The 18,488-nt window shown below is 38.6% G+C and overlaps 1 long non-coding RNA gene across 1 annotated transcript in view; it reads right to left on the reverse strand.

Moving 5' to 3' along the window:
• LOC148757849 (uncharacterized) overlaps positions 1-17,412 on the reverse strand; it is a 29,959-nt gene extending 12,547 nt beyond the window's left edge. The window contains exon 1 of the long non-coding RNA XR_016021633.1: positions 17,302-17,412. This is a non-coding gene — a long non-coding RNA (uncharacterized LOC148757849). The remainder of the gene's footprint in view (positions 1-17,301) is intronic.
• Positions 17,413-18,488: the final 1,076 nt, after the last annotated feature.

The following is an 18,488-nucleotide window of genomic DNA, read 5'->3' on the forward strand; positions in this document are numbered from 1 at the left end:
TCATATGGTTCTCTACTTTTTCTGTCTGACTTATTTCACTTAGCAGCGAGTGCTTTTTAAAGGGTAGATGTCTTTAATGTGAAGATGCCTGGGAGGTGCCAATTCACGGCCTCAGCGGCCCTAGCTGACTCTGTCCTCTAGCTCTGTCCATCTGCCTTAAGCACACTTCTCCCCTTTGTCTACCTGGATGACATGATCCTCCACAGGACACCTTCCCTTATCTCCTTTAACCCTGATACATAGTTTCTTTGCTGTTTCTTTATTTGGTGTTCAGTTGGTTGGTTGGTTGGCAGGTATAAGAGGGATTTTGGACTCTTGGCATAAGCCAGGGTCAACATCTAGAAGCTACAGGACAAATTTATCCATTTTGCATGGCTCATGAAATAACAACTGTTTTTACATTTTTTAAAAAATGAAAAAAAAAAAATGTTAAAGAATACTATTGGATAATAAATGAAAATCAGATAAAATTCAAACCTCAGTGTCCATAAATCAAATTCTATTGGAACACAGAAATGCTCATTTGTTTACATATTGTTTACTGCTGCTTTCCTGTTACAACAGCAGAGCTGAAGAGTTGCAACAAATACTGTTATGGTCTATAAAGACTAAAATATTTCCTATCTGGTCCTTTACAGAAAACATTGCCAATCCCTGGTATAAGCAAATAACAGCAGAAGATTTCTCACTCATAAATACTGTCATGTGGGGTCTCAGCTCCCGCTCTTTGCATGAGAGCACAGGACATGGTGAGGACAAAAAGGAACACCAACGGAGCCACACATAGGGGAGTCACACCACCATATTCTCGCTGGCGGCTGGGTTGGAGATATAAGAAGCAGGCTCCACGTGATGCACAACCCACCGTCACTTCTCTGCCAACCAACCAACCAACCCCTTGCTAGCTGCAATCCGTGCTTGCCAGGCCAGCTACGGCACTTATATCAGTGGCCAATGGCTAACTGGTTACAGCTGATGTCCAACTAGTCACAGCTAATGGCCATCTACTACCCGAGCCAGCACCTTTCCACGTGAGGTCGAGAGCCTGGAAACTGCTCTCTGGGACTCTGTCCCCACAAATACCCAACTAAACCTCTTCCTCTTCCCCCTCCTCACCCCATTGCCGAATATAGGCTCAGGTCAGCAATTCTTCTTTTTTTTTAAATTGAGATAACATTGGTTTATAACACCACATAAGTTTCAGGTGTGCTACATTATAATTCGACACTTGTACATATAGTTGACCCTTGAACAACATAGGGGCTAGGGGCACCAACCCCCATGCAGCCAAAAATCAGTGTATAACTTTTGACTCCCCAAAAGCTTAACTACATCCCTCAGTATCCTCAGGAGATTGTTTCCAGGACCCACACAGATACCAGAATCTGCAGATGCTGAAGTCCTTTATATAAAATGGCTTAGATCAATGCATACAGTCGGCCCTTCGCATTCTAGGTTGGCTGAATCCATGGATGTGAGACCTGGGATAGAAAAGGCCCATTGTATATTTATTGAAAACAATCCACGTATAAGTGGACATACGTGGTTCAAACCTATGTTGCTCAAGGGTCAATTGTTTCACCCTCCCTCCGATCCACTTCCCTTCAGAACTTATTTTGGATTAACAAACCACAAATGCCTCTGAGAACATCGTATGTGTATACGATTCTTCACACTTTGATTTTATTTGACTTGATCACACCTTAGTTCATCACAGAGGAGGGAGAAAGGAGAAGGTGGAAGTAGATGAGGAAGAGAAAGAAAGAGCAAAGGAAGAAAAGGAGGGAAGCACGGAGAAGTATAAGCAAAGTCATAAATAAATGTTCTAAACAAGCAAGTCCATAAAAGCCAGGAAAGGGAAAGATTTAACAGAAATTTACAAATTCTCCTGCTTCCTCTGCACTTGACACAATCACATCATCTTTTCTTCAAGAAAGCATTCATCATTTTGACAAGATGGCACCAGTTAGAGAAGATGACTAATCAAGCAACTGTGGTTGAAACAATTTAATATCTATGCAACTGAGGAACTGACCAGCTGACAGAAATGAACTCAAAACTCATGGCAAAATTTGGTTGTCCTAGTAAATGAGCTGAGGAGTCAGAACTACTGAGAAGAAGTTACCAAATCCCTTAAAAAGAAAGAAGCAACAATTTTAGCATTAAAACCTTACTGTTGAAAGACTATAACAATCAACAAACCCCAAAGTGAAAAAATAAGGACGTTATATTAAAAAATAAAAATTAAAAAGTCTACACAGTCATTTGATTAGCATAAATCTTACTTTATTGATAGAAAGGAAAGCCCCAGTGATGGTAATACCAGAGGTCTGGTTTTATCCTCCATGCCTAGAGACCTCATAGCAAGATTTCTGGGCGCAGGCATAGGGATTGTTAAAATACCAGAGTAAGCTTAGCAAAGCATTTCTCCATTTTAAGACAAAGACCAGACGTGAAGACCACAAGAGCACAGGTGCGTGCCAAAGTTAAGTCCCACTGGGCTTTGTTTTCTCCAAGTGCGCACTTGATACAGAAGAGAGATTTCATCTAAGCAGCACTCACAGAGAGATGTGAAAAGCAAAAAATCTCATTTCCTCACCTCCCAGGCACTTGCTAGTGACAGAAGATAAAAAAGAGAAAGCAAAAAGAGCAAAAGGCAAAACAGTACATGCAAGAATAATAAAACATTTGCATCGCTATCTCCACCCTGGTTCATTTATCGTTTGCTGTGCTCCTGGCTCTCCCAGTTCAGGGGCCCCACATTTTCCATTTGCAGGAGTTTGTTCACAAGTTTATGCAAAAACTGTAAAGGGCACCCAATTAGATAGTAAAGGGTGTAAGGAGGAAATTTAGAGGAATCATTCTAATCAGTACTCCTCAAAACTGTCAAGGTCACAAAAACTAGGTGGGTCGAGAAACTGTCACAGCCAAGAGGAGCCTAAGGAGACATGGCAACTAATGTTAATGTGGTATCCTGGATGGAATCTTGGAACTGGAAAAGGATATTAGGTAAACACTAAAGAAACCGGAATAGAGTATGAATTTTGGTTAATAATAATGCATCAATGTTGATCAACTGTGACAAATCTACCATACTAATGTAAGATGCTAATACAGGGGAAACTGTTTACAGGGGTTTCATAACTTTGTTGTAACTCTAAAACTAATTTTTTAAATTATGTTTATTTTTCAAAAGAAGGAGCCATTCATTCAGTGACCATTTAGTGAGAACCTATGTATCAGGCGCTGTGCCATGAGTCTCACTTGAAGCCTGTGTTTCAGTGAATTTGCATCCCCCAAACTTCCCACTGTTCTCACTACCAGAAGGGCTTAGGAAGTCAACTATCCTCTTGATGTTGCAATGGCCTAAGTCAGTGCTTTCCAAAGGGAAATAACTGAGTGATTTAATAGGAAAGAGAGAGGAAGAGAGAGAGAGAGCGAGAGAGAGAGAGGTGGGTGAGTGGGGAGAGAGAAAAGTGGATGGTCTGTGGTTAAACAGATTTAAAAAACAATTAGACTAAAACTAATTAAACATGTTTCTTTACTACAGGATCTCAGAGCTTTTGTTTTATTTATGCAAATTGCACTATTCAAAAAAGGGAGCTATAGGCTACTTATTTGATTATGAAACTCTTTTATTGCAGACTACCTCTTGGACTACCTTCCTCCAAAGATACTTTGGAAAACACGAATTATGCAGTCTAAAAAGATGACTAAAATAGCTGAACACTGCTAACGGAAGTTAAAAGAAACACAATGAAAATGATCTAATTACTGATTTTTAACAGGTTGCTTCAGGGATCTCAAAAGCAAGAAATTCTGCCAAACTTATTGCTGAAAAATGCTCATTTTATGCCCAAGGCCTTAAACAAGAGCCTAATTGACTACGTGTCTTGCTAAATGTAACTGGATGAGGAAACTATTAACATTAGCTTGGTTGATGTCCTCCGTTGCTAAACAAAAGGCATTTGTATCTCAGCCGTTTGGAAAGTTACACAAATTTGGATGGACAATGACTATTTGGTCGATATTAGTTAATGCAGAGATGAATGAATCCTCCCTATTCTGGGGAACAATTCCGTTTGCAAATAATTGCAGACACTCAGATGTATCAGAGACAGCTGGGATATTTAGAACTCATATGTGAGATATTGTACATTTTATTCTCTTAGACATGCAACTCTTTCAAGTCTAAATTGCATTTTAATTTAATTAGTTTGGGCAGTTGCATCTCTTCAACTGAGATTAAAATAATGGGCTCAAACCATGCGGGGTTTTCTTGCAAATTTGTTTCAAAATATAACAGATGATAAGGAATAATACTTGAATCTTACAATACAGCTTTGTTATGGAATACATTAGCAGCATTTTTATCAACCTCTGATTGCTTTAGCACAATCCTTGTGGAATTGAAAAATTCTTGCTTGAGATGTATTTAAAGTAGCAGAAAAACAGTTGTTGAGGAAACAGAAGGCCTGAATAGAACAGCAGAATAGAGTAAGGAATCAGAATTAAGTAAAAAGAGTGCAGGCTTTTTGGAGGGTAACAGACATGGATTTGAATCCTGGATCCATCCCATCAAAGCTGAGTAACCTTGGCCAAGTCACTTTTGGAACCTCAGTTTCTTCATCAATAAAATGGGAACAAGAATATCACCTTTGCCAAGTTGTTGTAAGAAACAGAGATAGTGTTTACAAAGTGCCTTTTACAGTACTAGAGACTATCCTCTCAGTTAAATGCTTATTCTAACAAGTAACCACCATCACCATACCATTACCAGTCTTAAACAGCAAAGAGTTTAGCAAGAATACAAGCAAATATCAACACAAAACAACTGGAAGCCAGGTTTATAGGAAACAGCGGAAGGGGGTAAAAATAGGTCAGCTAAAAGTGAATGCTCTGTGGAAAGAACAGCTTTATTTGCATCAGCAGAGTTTTTTGGAAGGCAGGCAAGACTAATAAACTTTTAGACTTTTGGCATAACTAAGCTCAATTACAGTGGTTCTGCTTAAGTCAAGTTTGTAAAATGGGCTTCCCTGTAGTCCTCAGATCAAAGTCATCTAAAACTAGTACATTCCTAGACTTAAACAAGAAAACTATTGGATTTTTTAAAATTATACAAGGAAAGTGAACCGAGGAAATGTTTCCCAAAGTGCATTCTGGATGTTATTCAGGAGGGAAAAATTATAGAATTATACAATTTGGGAACTGTTGGATTAAAGAAAGTTAAACCAGTTTCTAGGCTTCTTTAAAAAATAATGAATATACATGATAAAAATTCAAACAGTAGAAAAGAGCATAAAATGAAAAGTAAGGTTTCTTCTCACTTTACCTTTTGACCCCAGCTCTTCACAGAATCAAGAATTGTTACCAGTTTGTTGAGTATCCTTCCAGAGCTACTGTACACATCTATAAGCATCTTATTTAATCAAGATATAGACAAATATAGGCACATCGCTTACACAACTTGTAGCACGCTAAGCACACATTTGCCTCCTCCTTTGTTCCCTTAATATATTTTGGGGAAAATAACAGTTCATTTAGATCAGTAGTTTTCAGCAAGGGGTAACATCTAGAGACATTTTTGATTGTCACACTTGGAGGGTGGTGCAGGTGATACTGAAAACTAAGAGCTAGAGTTCAAGGATGCTGCTAAACACCCTACAACGCACAGGACCCTCTACACAACAAAGAGTTATCCAGCCCCAAAACAGCAATGGTGCTGCTGTTGACAAACCTTGATTTAGATCTATCTCATTTTTTTAATGGCCACATAATATTCCACTATATGGATGAATCATAATTTATACAACCAGTGCAATATAGCCAATCTAATGTGGTCGTCATTTAGGTTATTTTGAGTCTTTTACTAAGAAAAAAACCTGAAATGAATACTCTGATGCAAATGCAGAAGCATATCTATAAGTGGAATGGCACATTCTGTAAGTGGACTGGTGGGGGATTCAAAGTATGTGTGCATTTTTGTCACAAATATTGTCAGTTGCCCTCCAAAGATGATATAGCAACAGACTCTGCCTTCAATAATGCGTGCAAATTCCTGTTTTCTCAAATCCTACTCCAAACAGTGTAGTAACATAACTTTTTGTATTTGTCACTGTATTGCTTAAAATAGAATTGTTTAAATTTGGGTTCACTTATTATAAGTGACGTTGAACATTTTTTACACATTTACAATCTATTAGTTATTTTTCTGAACTATCTGATCAGTTTTATTAAATGCAGGACTTCTCAGAGCCTCTAATCTATATTATGACTCTCCAAGAGATAGCATTCAGCATATCCCAGGTTTTTATCCTTGTACCCTTATTTTTTAAGTAGATCTTTTGATTAAATATCATTCTGTAAAACTCTCTTTGAGAATCACTGCATACAAGATGCCAGAATAAAATTGACTTGTGAAAAGATTTTGTAAAATTTCCAAGGAACGCATAAATGACTTACCAATTTCCTGGTGGCATGCTTAGCAGATAGGGAATCCCCTAACCCATGGTTCGAAGCAAGATCAATCAAACTTGAGTTTTATCGAGTCTTAGTACTCTTCCACCAAGTGCACTAATCAGGATTCTTTTCTTTGCAGGTGACTGAAACCCAACTAACTCATACAACGTTAGGAAAACAAAACAACAAAAAACACAACTTTATTTGCTCATATACATAGACTTTACAAAGGCCTGCAATTCAGCTGTGCCTCACATACAGGTGGCACCAAGAACTCAAACTCTGTGAGGTTTTTCTCTACTGTGCTCTCCCGCTCACTCACTTTTCTCTGCTCCTCTTTTACGTCTTATTCTCTCTGTTGAGCACCTCACTGCTCCTACCCCTGGTATTTCACTACTCAACACTTGCTTAACTAACACTTAACACCTAAACATGTGTTCTCAGGCCCCAAGTTCAGAAGTACCAGGGAAGAGCTGGATCTTTGCCCACTCCTGAGCCAAACAGCGGTGCCAGGTTCAGTAACTGTGAGGAGAATGACCTTGTGATGTCAATTGGGAGGAGCTTTGCCCAGAAAAAGAACAAAGGAAGGTTCTCTTTCACCAATACATGACGTGACATCCTCCATATTATCAAAAGAGACCAGGAAACACCCCTGGAGAATATAATCATCATTAATTAAGTGACACTTGGCAAGTAAATTTAAAAGAATTTAACTTTCAGTGTCCTTGTGCAGCTTATAGAGAGTCGCCAATGATAAAAACAGCATTCGCTACTGCAAAAAGGCTCTTGATTGACTGGATTATAACAGATGAAAAAATAAATATCAAAAAGGTTGCCAGCTGTGGTCCTGGGACAGAATGTAGATTCATAAGCCTTGTGAGATGTGCAAAACCAATGATTCTCATCACATTCAATTGGCTAGAATGGTACCAAATGGGAGAAACTGGACTGAACATTTATGAATTGTATTAGTTTTCTATTTGCTGCTGTAACAAATTAGCACAAACTTAGTGCTTTAAAGAATACAAATTTATTATCTTACAGTTCTGGAGGTCAGCAGTTCAAAATGGGTCTCAGAGGCCTCAAACCAATGTGATGGCAGGACTGTATTCCCATCTGGGGTTCCTTGCCTTTTTGAGTTTCTAGAGTCTACCCACATTCCTTGGCTCTGGTGCCCTTTCCCCATCTTCAAAGCCAGCAACAGCAGGTCCAGACTTTCTCACATCAAATCACTCTGGCTCACTTCTGTTGTCTTATTTCTTCCTCTGACTCTATCATCTCTTCTGTCTCCCTCTTCCATTTTTAAGGACCTTTGTGATTACATTGGCCTCACACGGATAATTTCTCTGTGTTGAGGTTGGCTGATTAGCAACCTTACTTCCATCTGCAATCTTAATTCTCTTTGCCATATAATGTACCATGTTCAATAGTTCCAGGGATTATGATGTAAACATTTTAAGAGGCGTTACTCTGCCTACCATACAAATTAAAAACTTAAAGACAGCATCACCATTTTTTCCTGAACTATGAAAAGGACAAATGCCATTTTAAATACTGATTATCAATGATATTAAGTACTCCAAATGTATCAGGTAAATGTCTAAAGCTTTTAAATGTTTCAAATGCTCAGAGGACAGTTTATATGGACATGGAAAGGTAAGTCTCGCTGTAGGCTAACCCCTAAATTAGAGGCAAGAAATTTAATGAAAAAATATCAGGTCACTTTATAAACTGGCTGGTTATGAATAATTCAGAAAAATTTTCATATTGCTTAATTTCTATTATATCTTCCCAGAAACAGTATCAATCATATACAATATAAACATAACATCCCATAAATCCATATATTAAATTTTGAAATGTAAACTACTCCTAATATAGAACTAGAGGGCAAAAAAGTTTTTATAAAATGTATTAAAATTAGCAAACCATTATCCTTTCCTTAGTCTACAGGAAAAGCTTTTCCACAGTACTGCTGAGATTATTTCCCCCTTTTCTGAAGGCAAAACTTATGCTTAACGCTGTCCAAATATGTAAAGACAGTGATGAATAGTGTTTCCTGAAGATCCATCACTAAATGAGAATAAAGGGTGAATTTTATGGTATATAAATTATGGTATTGAATTTATAGGTCAATAAAGATGTTAATAAAGAAATGTTCAGAGAATTATAAATGGATCTGCTATGATTAAGTAAAATCAAGCCCTTCAATAATACATTTTACATTTACATTTATTTAAATAATTATGTTTACATTTATGGGGTACTTATTAAGGACCAGATTTTTCCTAAGTACTCTATATGTATTAACTCATTTGGTCCTTATAATATCCCTATAAAGTAAGTACTCTTTTCCCCACTGATAAAGTAACTGTAACTCACCCAAGATCACACAATAGTAAATGGCAGAATTGGGATCTGAACTCTGTTATCCTGTTGTGCACCCCTTTAAAATGTTATCAATGAGAAACAATGCAGTTAGAGAAGACCATATATTACGTGTCCCATGAACATTTCCTTTTTTAGTAGTGTAAACAAAGCAATCTGACATCAACATGAAACAATTGCCGCTAGAATTCCTTTGTCATGTAAAAACATGTACCTTTTTCTTTTGTCATTAATTCCATTAAGCTAATTTGGTGGGGAAAATTGAAGTATGTATGAGAGATTAGGGAAGATTTCAATAGCATTTTGTTGTGGTTGTTGTTGTCACAAAATAAAAGGCAATACCAGGGGTGCCAAAGAAATGTGTACAAGTGGACACTTTGGTCAATGTTGCTCAAGCAGTAGTTCGCCATAATCACAAGTGTCTGGATACTCATGGTAACCACTTTGAGCACCGCTTGTCATTGCAGAAGTCAAACGTGACGTGTATCCATCTTTTGTTATCAGTATATATTGAATATTACAATTTTAATACTTTTTTCCTTTCTTAAAATGTGTATACATTTTTTTGGCACCTTCTGTATATCTGTTAAACAGGACACAGGATTAGGTGGTAACAGTTCATGTTTATAATAACATTTCTTTGCTCATTTGTTTTAAAATTAAGCCCCAGAGTTCTGCCTGACTAATGTTCACAAACCTAATGTATTGTGCCTTATTAGCTGCACAAAGTACCATCTTTTCAGAAAATGATGCTACTGCTTACTCTAAAATTTTCCTGTATCCAAGGATCTATTCTCATCTCTCTTACCCTGTGCCAAGCTTTCTGTAGGCTACTAGGACAGGGAAGTGGAGTAAAAATTGCATCAGAAGAGCCAGGCTAATTGGCCAGGATGTGTGCCTAAATTAGAAATCCAACTGCAAACAACGGTCATCACAATCTTAGCCGTGAACAAGGTCACTGCACTTTCATTGCTCTCTTCCATGTCTCACTTATCCAAAACCCAGGCTGCATTTCCACCAAGCTGCCTTTCTGATGCTTTCCTACATCTGTTCTACACTCCACCACCTCTGAGTCTTGGGCCAAGCTGCCCAGATCCCTGGAGCTACGCTTCTCTTTCTACTGAACCCCACCTCCCACCACCACCTGTAACATATTCACACATATACATTCTATGCTGCTACTTCTTTAACTCTCCACTTCCAGGAAATTTTCATGAACTATCTTTCATTCATTCATTTGATACTTTTATTTAACTAACATCCACTCATTTAGAACAAAAACTGTATGCCAAACACTGCCAAAACAACCTTTAAATGACTACTTCTTCTAAGCAATTTTGCAATTGTCATAGTGATCGGGTATATTTAAATGATAACTTTCTGTCTCACTCTCTGTTCTGTTACTAAATGGGGACTTACCATCTTGTATGCCTTTAAACACTCTGGACTCTGGCGTACAATTGGTACTCAGTAAATGCTAGTTAAGCTGCTGAGATGCTGCGAAGAGCAGCTAGTCTAGCTCCTCTTCTGCCTTTCAAGAAACCCCACAGCATATTTTAAACCTAATTCTGTGAGTCGGACCTTTAATCTTTGCCTTTTGGCACTAGAATTTAAAATCAAACCTCACAAAAGAAAATCATCCCTGACTTTCTTCACAATCAGTCAAGCTCCAACCCCTTGCAATCTGGCTTTCATTCTTAGAAATCTAATGAAGCTGTAACATTAAAGGTCATCTATGAATTCAATTTGCCAAAATCTAAAAACTTTTTTCCTTGTCAATCTACTGATGCTATCAATCAATTTTTATTTCTCCCCTTCAGAGACAGCAATAGTGTGGTTTTTCCCTCAATTCTCAAAGCCACCTTCTCAATACCCTTTGTCTACACTTCATTCTCCTTCTGCCCCCTTATTGTGGCAGTCTCCAATATTCTGACCTCCACTGTCCTCTTTGGCTCCCCACTCTCACAACTTTAGTGACCACTTCCTAAACAAATGACTGTCATTTATAGCTTTAGTCTGGATCTCCCTCCAGCCCTGCTGGAAGCTTCCACATGTATGGCCTACCATCAGCTCAACTATGTCATGTCCAAAACCAAACACTATTTCTCCCCCAAACTGGCTCTTCTTTCTGCTTTCTCTCTCCCTTATCCCCCATATACAGTTAGTCACCCAGTTCTGTCAAAATACCTTGCCAAGTCCTAGTTATTTCATGAAGAACTGTAGTACTAATTCTGCATCTATCTGCATCCCAAGTGGGTTTTCCTTATTGACAAAAGGGGGAAGTACAAGTTTTGATTTGTAGTTTAGTTGTGCATTAAATTTCAAATTTATGGAAAAATTTTCTAAGTAACAAATTTCTGCTAAGCATTTTCTATACATTGTCTTAGGAGAACGGTTTGAGCTTATTATTCTCATTTGATAGTAAAAAACATATGGTAAAAAATTGTATAATTGGTGTTTTTCAGATCAACAGATTGGGGATGATATGGTTTCCCCCAAAATATGAATGGCACATGTTTTCCAACTTTGTAAACTTCTGCTCCCAAATTGACCCTTGCCTTAAGTGAGCTCCAGACATCCAGGTCTTAAAGATTGGGGTCTATTTTATTCCTAGGTGTCTAGGGATTTTGTATGTCCCCTACAATTCTTGCCCAGCCACGCTACTCCACCTACCCCAATGTTCCTGCTTAGTGAACAGGCCAACCCCAGGGAAGCATTTCTTTTTGTTCTGCCATGCGTGACCTGCTCATTTTCTCCACTGCATTGCCAGAACACCTTCCAGACATCACCGTTGCCATCAAACCCCTGCCTTCTTCCCCCTGAGCAGGACCGTGCTGCTGTTCCACTCAGGAACTAGGACCGAGGCTACCCGCAAAGAGTACATGAGGTTTTGGGAGGACTGTTTTGAATCTGTCTTTTGATGCTATCCGTATTTTAACATTTGCCTCTCTTTTATAGGTCTAAAAAGAAAATCATATGACTTTCAGTCTCTTTTAATTACTAAATACTGTGTCCAATACATTATGTAATTTTATCTTTATGCCTCATCCCTGACACTTGTCCCTCATTCCTGACACTTGCAACATCATTCTTCATGGGAAGTCCCGCTATATTAACAGTCTGCCTGAGCTGAGGCAAGGATTCTTCTCATAGCTGTGTTATTTGGTCCTATGCACCTTGCTTCGCTTATAGTAAAGGAGAAAGTTTGGCTCCCCAAATCAACTCCAGTTCTCTACCATCTACTGTTCCCTCTATCCTTCCAACTGCTTCCTCTACTCCCCCAGAGGATCTTTCCAAGCTCAGTGAACAAATTCAGCCCCATGACACTTATCCCCTCTCTTCTAGAGCCTCTCACCACAGGTGCACTTTGCCTAAACTTACACAACAAAATCATAGGGGAAAACAAGTTCATGATACTCCAATTCATTTGCTCCCAGGAACTCTGTCCAGCAAGCTGAGTCTGTTGAATTAACTGAAGATGCCTGTCTCCCTGTGATGTATAGTCCTTGACTATTGGTCCATCATAGTCAACTTTTTTGTGCTAGTTTTTTGTTTTTGTTTTTGTTTTTAGTTAAAAATGGCAAGCATAGCTTCCAAAAGACCAAAAGCAACATTGAGACATAATTTACCAGCCAGCAACAGGCGGGAATCATAGGAAGGGAAGGCAAACAATCAGGGAAAAGAGAAGCCTGTGGATTGACTTGCCAGCACTTCAAGAACAATCTGAGTCAGAACAATCACAAAAGTGTAAACTGGGGCTCTGTCAGGATGAATCTCCTTCCATACTAATTCACAAAGATGTTTATGCCCCAGTTACTATTTGAAACATTTACTTATTTCTTTGCGTGTTGAGATCTATGACCTAGTTTCAGTTTCCCCTTTTATGTTGTATACAGCCTCCACATTCAAAAGCACAAGCCATTCTATTTTATTCCAAGCAAGAATGATCTTTCAGGACCACTCCTGAACAAGTCAGGAGCAGTGGAAAGATTTCTCCTCTCTTCTGCTTTCCTCTCCTCCCCGTCCCTCTCTATGCAGCCTCCAGCTCCTACTGACTGGACTAGAATTCTCCAATCAGCTCTTCATCCTTGATCACGATCAAATGGGTTTAGCACTAAGTTAAAATTGAAATATCACAAGAAGAGGTGCACGTTAAGTCTTCCTGGTCACTTGCATTTTGATAAAAATTAGTTGATTGTATTTCTTTTCCAGAAAGTTTTTTAAAAAAGGAGAAAGAGCAAATGAGTCATGGACACTGAGGAGGTATAAAGGTCATGGAAGAATCTACATCACCATCTGGCCAAAAGCAGGGTCATGGGTATTCCTATTTCCAATTCTGCCACACCCCTTAGGCCCATATGGTATACAAGACACAAACAGCTTACCGTTTCACATCACTATCTAAGAAATAAGGGAAAGAGAGGGTCAATGGATTGCAAGTGGAGAGCCAAAAAAAACCGTCAAGCCAATAGTTCGGGGTGAGGTACTACTCTTTAAGTTTAGTTTGATTTTCTTATTAGACAACAACTTATGCAAGTTCATGTCTTAAGTGATCATTGTTGTCAGAGTCACAGGAGCCAACTGATGAACTACAAATATACAGGATATCTAGAGTGAGATTGGGAAGGAGGAAGTAACCCTGCAGCCATCATCTTGGGAACTTGAGTTTAATTTTTGATGAAATTTGGCCCAGAGAGCTCTGAAATGTGGATGGAGAAACAGCCATTACAAGGTCGCAAGCAGTCTTCAGTTTCAGTTTTCAAGCACGGAGATCTAATAGGCCAGTCAGGACCAGCTACATAATTTGCAGGGCTTAGTGCAAAATAAAAATGCAAGACCATTATTCACAAATTTGTAAGAATTCCAAGATGGTGATAGCAGAGCATTAAACAAATATCCTGTTCTAAGCCAAGGGCCATGTGGAACAGCACAGATTATAGGCCCACGAAGCTAGCTGTATGGCTATTTAATTATTCAAATGTGGAACATAGACTCCCTTCTAACATGGCGATGGTTAAGGCATGAATCCAACGAGACAAACTACTCTGTTTGAGAATGATTTTCAGGCAGCCAGTTGGTTCAGTTGGTTAGAGTGCAGTGCTCATAGCACCAACGTTGCCAGTTCATTCCCACATAGGGCCAACGAGCTGCACCCTCCACAACTAGATTGAAAAAAAAAGAAAAACAACTTAACAGCTAGATTGAAAACAATGACTTGACTTGGAGCTGAGCTGCGCCCTCCACAACTATATTAAAAACAATGACTTGACTTGGAGCTGATGGGTCCTGGAAAAACACACTGTTCCCCAATATTCCCCAATAAAAATTAAAAAAAAAAAGAATGATTTTCATGAAGGCAGGAATTTGGACTATTTAACTTACTGCCAAATCACCAGAGGCCAGAGCAGGTGCTTAATACGTATGTGTTGGGGGGAAAAATGAATAAATGAACATAAAACAATTCACATGCAATAGGCAGCTGCATCATTACAGATTTTACTGTTTGCTTTCAATTTTTCTATGTAGGAAATTGACCTCTAAGTATAGGCAAACTGTTGCCTGAGCTTAAGGAGACATGAATGTTCTTTAAGAAGTATTTATTAAAGAAAACCAAGGAGCTTTCCGGTCAAGATGGCAAAGTTGATAAATGCTGTGTTTACCTCCCCTCATGACCACATCAAAATTACAACTAAACTACAGAACAACCATCATTGAGAATCATCTGAAATCTACCAGATACAGAGTTCAAAACACTGGTTATAAGAATACTCAGTGATCTCAGGGAGAATTTCAACAAAGAGATCAGAAAAATAAAACTGGAGATTGAAAACATAAAAAAGAACCAGTGAGATATAAAGAATATGATAACTGAGATTAAGAATAGATTAGAGGGATTCAACAGTAGATTAGATGAAGCAGAGGATTGAATCATGAATTTATAAGATAAGGTATCAGTAAACACCCAAAGAAACAGTAAATATTTAAAAAAATAAAATAAAAAGAGGAGAGTTTAAAGGGTCTCTGGGAAAACATCAAGTGTACCAACATTTCAGCATCATAGAGGTAACAGAAGGAGAAAAGAGACAGCAAGGAACTGAAAACCTATTTGAAAAATAAAAATGGGAAACTTCCTTAACCTAGTGAAGGAAATAGACATACAAGTCCAGGGAGCACAGAGAGTCCCAAACAAGATGCACCCAAAGAGGCCCACATCAAGACACATCACAAGTAAAATGCTAAAGGTTAAAGATAAAGAATCTTAAAAGCAGCAAGAGAAAAGCAGTTAGTTATCTACAAGAAAGCTCCCATAAGGCTGTCAACTGATTTCTCAACAGAAACTTTGCAGGCCAGAAGGGATTGCCACAAAATATTCAAAGTGATGAAAAGCAAAAATTTACAACCAAGATTATTCTACCTGGCAAAACTATCATTTAGAATCAAAGGACATGTAGCTTCCCAGACAAGAAAAAGCTAAAGGAGTTCATCACCACCAAACCAGTATTACGAGGAATGTTACAGGGACTTATTTAAGATGGAAAAAAAGATAAAAAATATGATAATAAAATGGCAATAACTACATATCTATAAACAATTACTTTCAATGTAAATGGTTTAAATGCTCCAATCAAAAGAGTGTGGCTGAATGGAGAGACCCTTACATATGCTGTCGATAAAAGACTCACTTCAGATCTAAAGACACACACAAACAGAAAATAAAGGAATGGGAAAAGATATTTCATGAAAATGGAAACAAACAAATAAACAAAACCTGGGGTAGCAATTTTATACCAGACAAAATAGAATTTAAAACAAAGGCTATAACAAGAGACCAAGAAGGATTCCAGTAGTCCCACTTCTGGGTATTTATCCAAAGAAACCTGAAACACTACTTCAAGGGTATATGTACATCCATATGTTCATTGCAACATTATATACAATGGCTAAGACGTGGAGGTAGCCTGGGTGTACATCAATGGATGAATGGATAAAGAGGAGGTAGTACATATGTGCAATGGAATATTGCTTGGCCAGGGAAGGGAATGGATTCCTGCCATCTGCAGCAGCATGATGGAGCTGGAGGGTATTGTGCTGAGTGGAGTATGTCAGACAGAGGAAGACAGATGCAATGTAATTTCACTTATAGTGGAATCTAAAGAACAAATAAACAAACAAGCAAAACAGAGACTTATAGATACAGAAAACATTTTGATGGTTGCCAGATTGGAGGGGATTGGGAAGGGGTGAGAAGGGAGAAAGGATTAAGTATAAATTGGTTGTTATACAGTAGTCACAGGGATGTAGGATATAGCATAAGGAACATAGTCAATAATATTGTAATAACTATGTATGATGTCAGATGGGTATTAGATTTGTTGGGGTGATAGAGGAGAGGAGGTTGGGGAACAGGGTGAAAAAGGTGAAGGGATTAGAAAGTACAAACTGGTAGTTACAAAATAGTCATGGGGATGTAAAGTATAAGGAATTATAGTCAATAATATTGTAATAACTATGTATAGTGCCAAGTGGGTACTAGACTAGTCAGTGGGATCATTTTATAAGTTGTATAAATATCTAACCACTGTGCTGTACACCTGAAATTAATATAAAATAATATTTAATGTCAAAATTTAAAAAAGGGAGGAAAAGGTAAAGGGGAATAAGAGGTTCAAATTTCCAGGTATAAAACAACTAAGTCATAGTGATGAAATGTACAGCATAGGGAATATAGTCAACAATATTATGATAGCACGATACAGTATCAGATAGATGCTTGACTTATGATGGTGATCATTTCTTTAGGTATATAAATGTTGAATAACTATGGTGTACCCCTGAAACTAATATGATATTGTATGTTAGTTGTATTTTAATAAAAATCTTAAAAAAAAAAACACTAGTTGTTTACATTGAAAGATTTGAGAGAATCTGAGCACAGATGGTGCTCTGGAGTCAAGAGGACCAAGGGTAGCCCCAGTTGGAAGCAGGCCCTTCTCATCACGCATAAAAGGAACCCAGATACATTCTTTCACCTCGACAATTGGAAGCATGTCTTGAAACATTAGCAGTACAGCAATGCACCTAAGACCATGGGTGCTAAAGTCAGACTAGCTTCATTATTACCTTATTGGGCAAGTTACTTAATCTTTCTGTTACTCAGTTTCCTTGTCTATAGGAAAAGGAGGGATCATATAGTATTTATATCACAGGGCTGTTTAAAGGATCACATGAGTTACACGTACCAAGCCCTTAAAACAATGCCTAGAACATAGTAAATGCTAAACAAATATTTGCTGCTCTTTGGAAGGACACCATTGTCCATGGCAATTGTGAAGCCGTTTCAAGCACCTTCCAAGACAGTAAACATGGATGAAAGGAACAGGCACAGAAAAGGAGGAACAGGCTGGACACTGCCCACAAGCTAGTGTGTAACCACTTTCGTCCTGCATCCCTTACCTTAGTAAATTGGAAGAAACAGGCAGCGAAGAAGAGTTCATTACTTGGTGAAGGGGTGGAGGGGAGTTGAGTGGGGTGGATGTTGACAGGCAGCAGACACAGGAACTTAAGGGCACCAATGGTATTGTGTGACTTGACTTGAATATTTAGACTGGAGGCAGAGTTGCACAATGGGAGTCAACACACCCTGATGGTTATGAGCAAGGGTTCTGGAATCAGACTGTCTGGGTTCATGCCCCGATCTACCCTGGGTCAAAGTTCACCTAATGGAGTGACTAGAACCTGAGTGATAATCCTTCAAAAGCCCAAAGTTGAACTGGAATTGGTAATTCTGAGATTTTCTAAGTTTACACAGAAGAACAAATCTGTGTTTGAGAAACCAAAAACTAGTAGCCCAATCGGCACCTATGTGCAAATCAGGAAAAGTCTTCATTTTCTGAGCCTGACAAAGCTCAGGCTGGACTTTACTCCCAATTCACTCCCTTTGCCAGGAATCGTTGTTCAGGGAATAACCTCAACACAAATACTCAGCGCACAGTTAACCAACTTAGTTACTATTTTAGTCTGAAAAAAATAAAAATTGGAAGAAAAATGTCATTTAATTAAAAAATTGAAGTCCATAAATTTTACACGAATGTTTGCAACTATTCAAGTTGGAAAAGGACCAGGGAAACTAAATCCTGGAAGGTCTGGCCAGTCTTACTCTCATAAGAGAATTAGGATCCTAGCAGAAAACAAAACGCATTGTCCTTCTTAGAAGGAAGTGTTAATGAACACTTTGCCAAACAGAGGTTAAAATGGAAAAATATTGGTTACTCTTACCAATTGTATATGAGGCTTAAAAGAATAGTAATAATTTTCCCCATGAAATCTTTAAGGAAAAAACCGTAAGAGTGGGCCGGCCCGGTGGCTCAGGCGGTTGGGGCTCTGTGCTCCTAACTCCGAAGGCTGCCAGTTCGATTCCCACATGGACCAGTGGGCTCTCAACCACAAGGTCACCAGTTCAACTCCTTGAATGCCGCAAGGAATGGTGGGCAGCGTCCTCTACAACTAAGATTGAACATGGCACCTTGAGCTGAGCTGCTGAGCTCCCGGATGGCTCAGTTGGTTGGAGCGCGTCCTCTCAACCACAAGGTTGCCGGTTCGACTCCCGCAAGGGTTGGTGGGCTGTGCCCCCTGCAACTAAC

The sequence above is a fragment of the Rhinolophus sinicus genome, chromosome 6 (assembly GCF_057876585.1).
Source record: "Rhinolophus sinicus isolate RSI-liver-muscle chromosome 6, RSI-T2T, whole genome shotgun sequence".
In the NCBI taxonomy this organism is placed as follows: domain Eukaryota; kingdom Metazoa; phylum Chordata; class Mammalia; order Chiroptera; family Rhinolophidae; genus Rhinolophus; species Rhinolophus sinicus.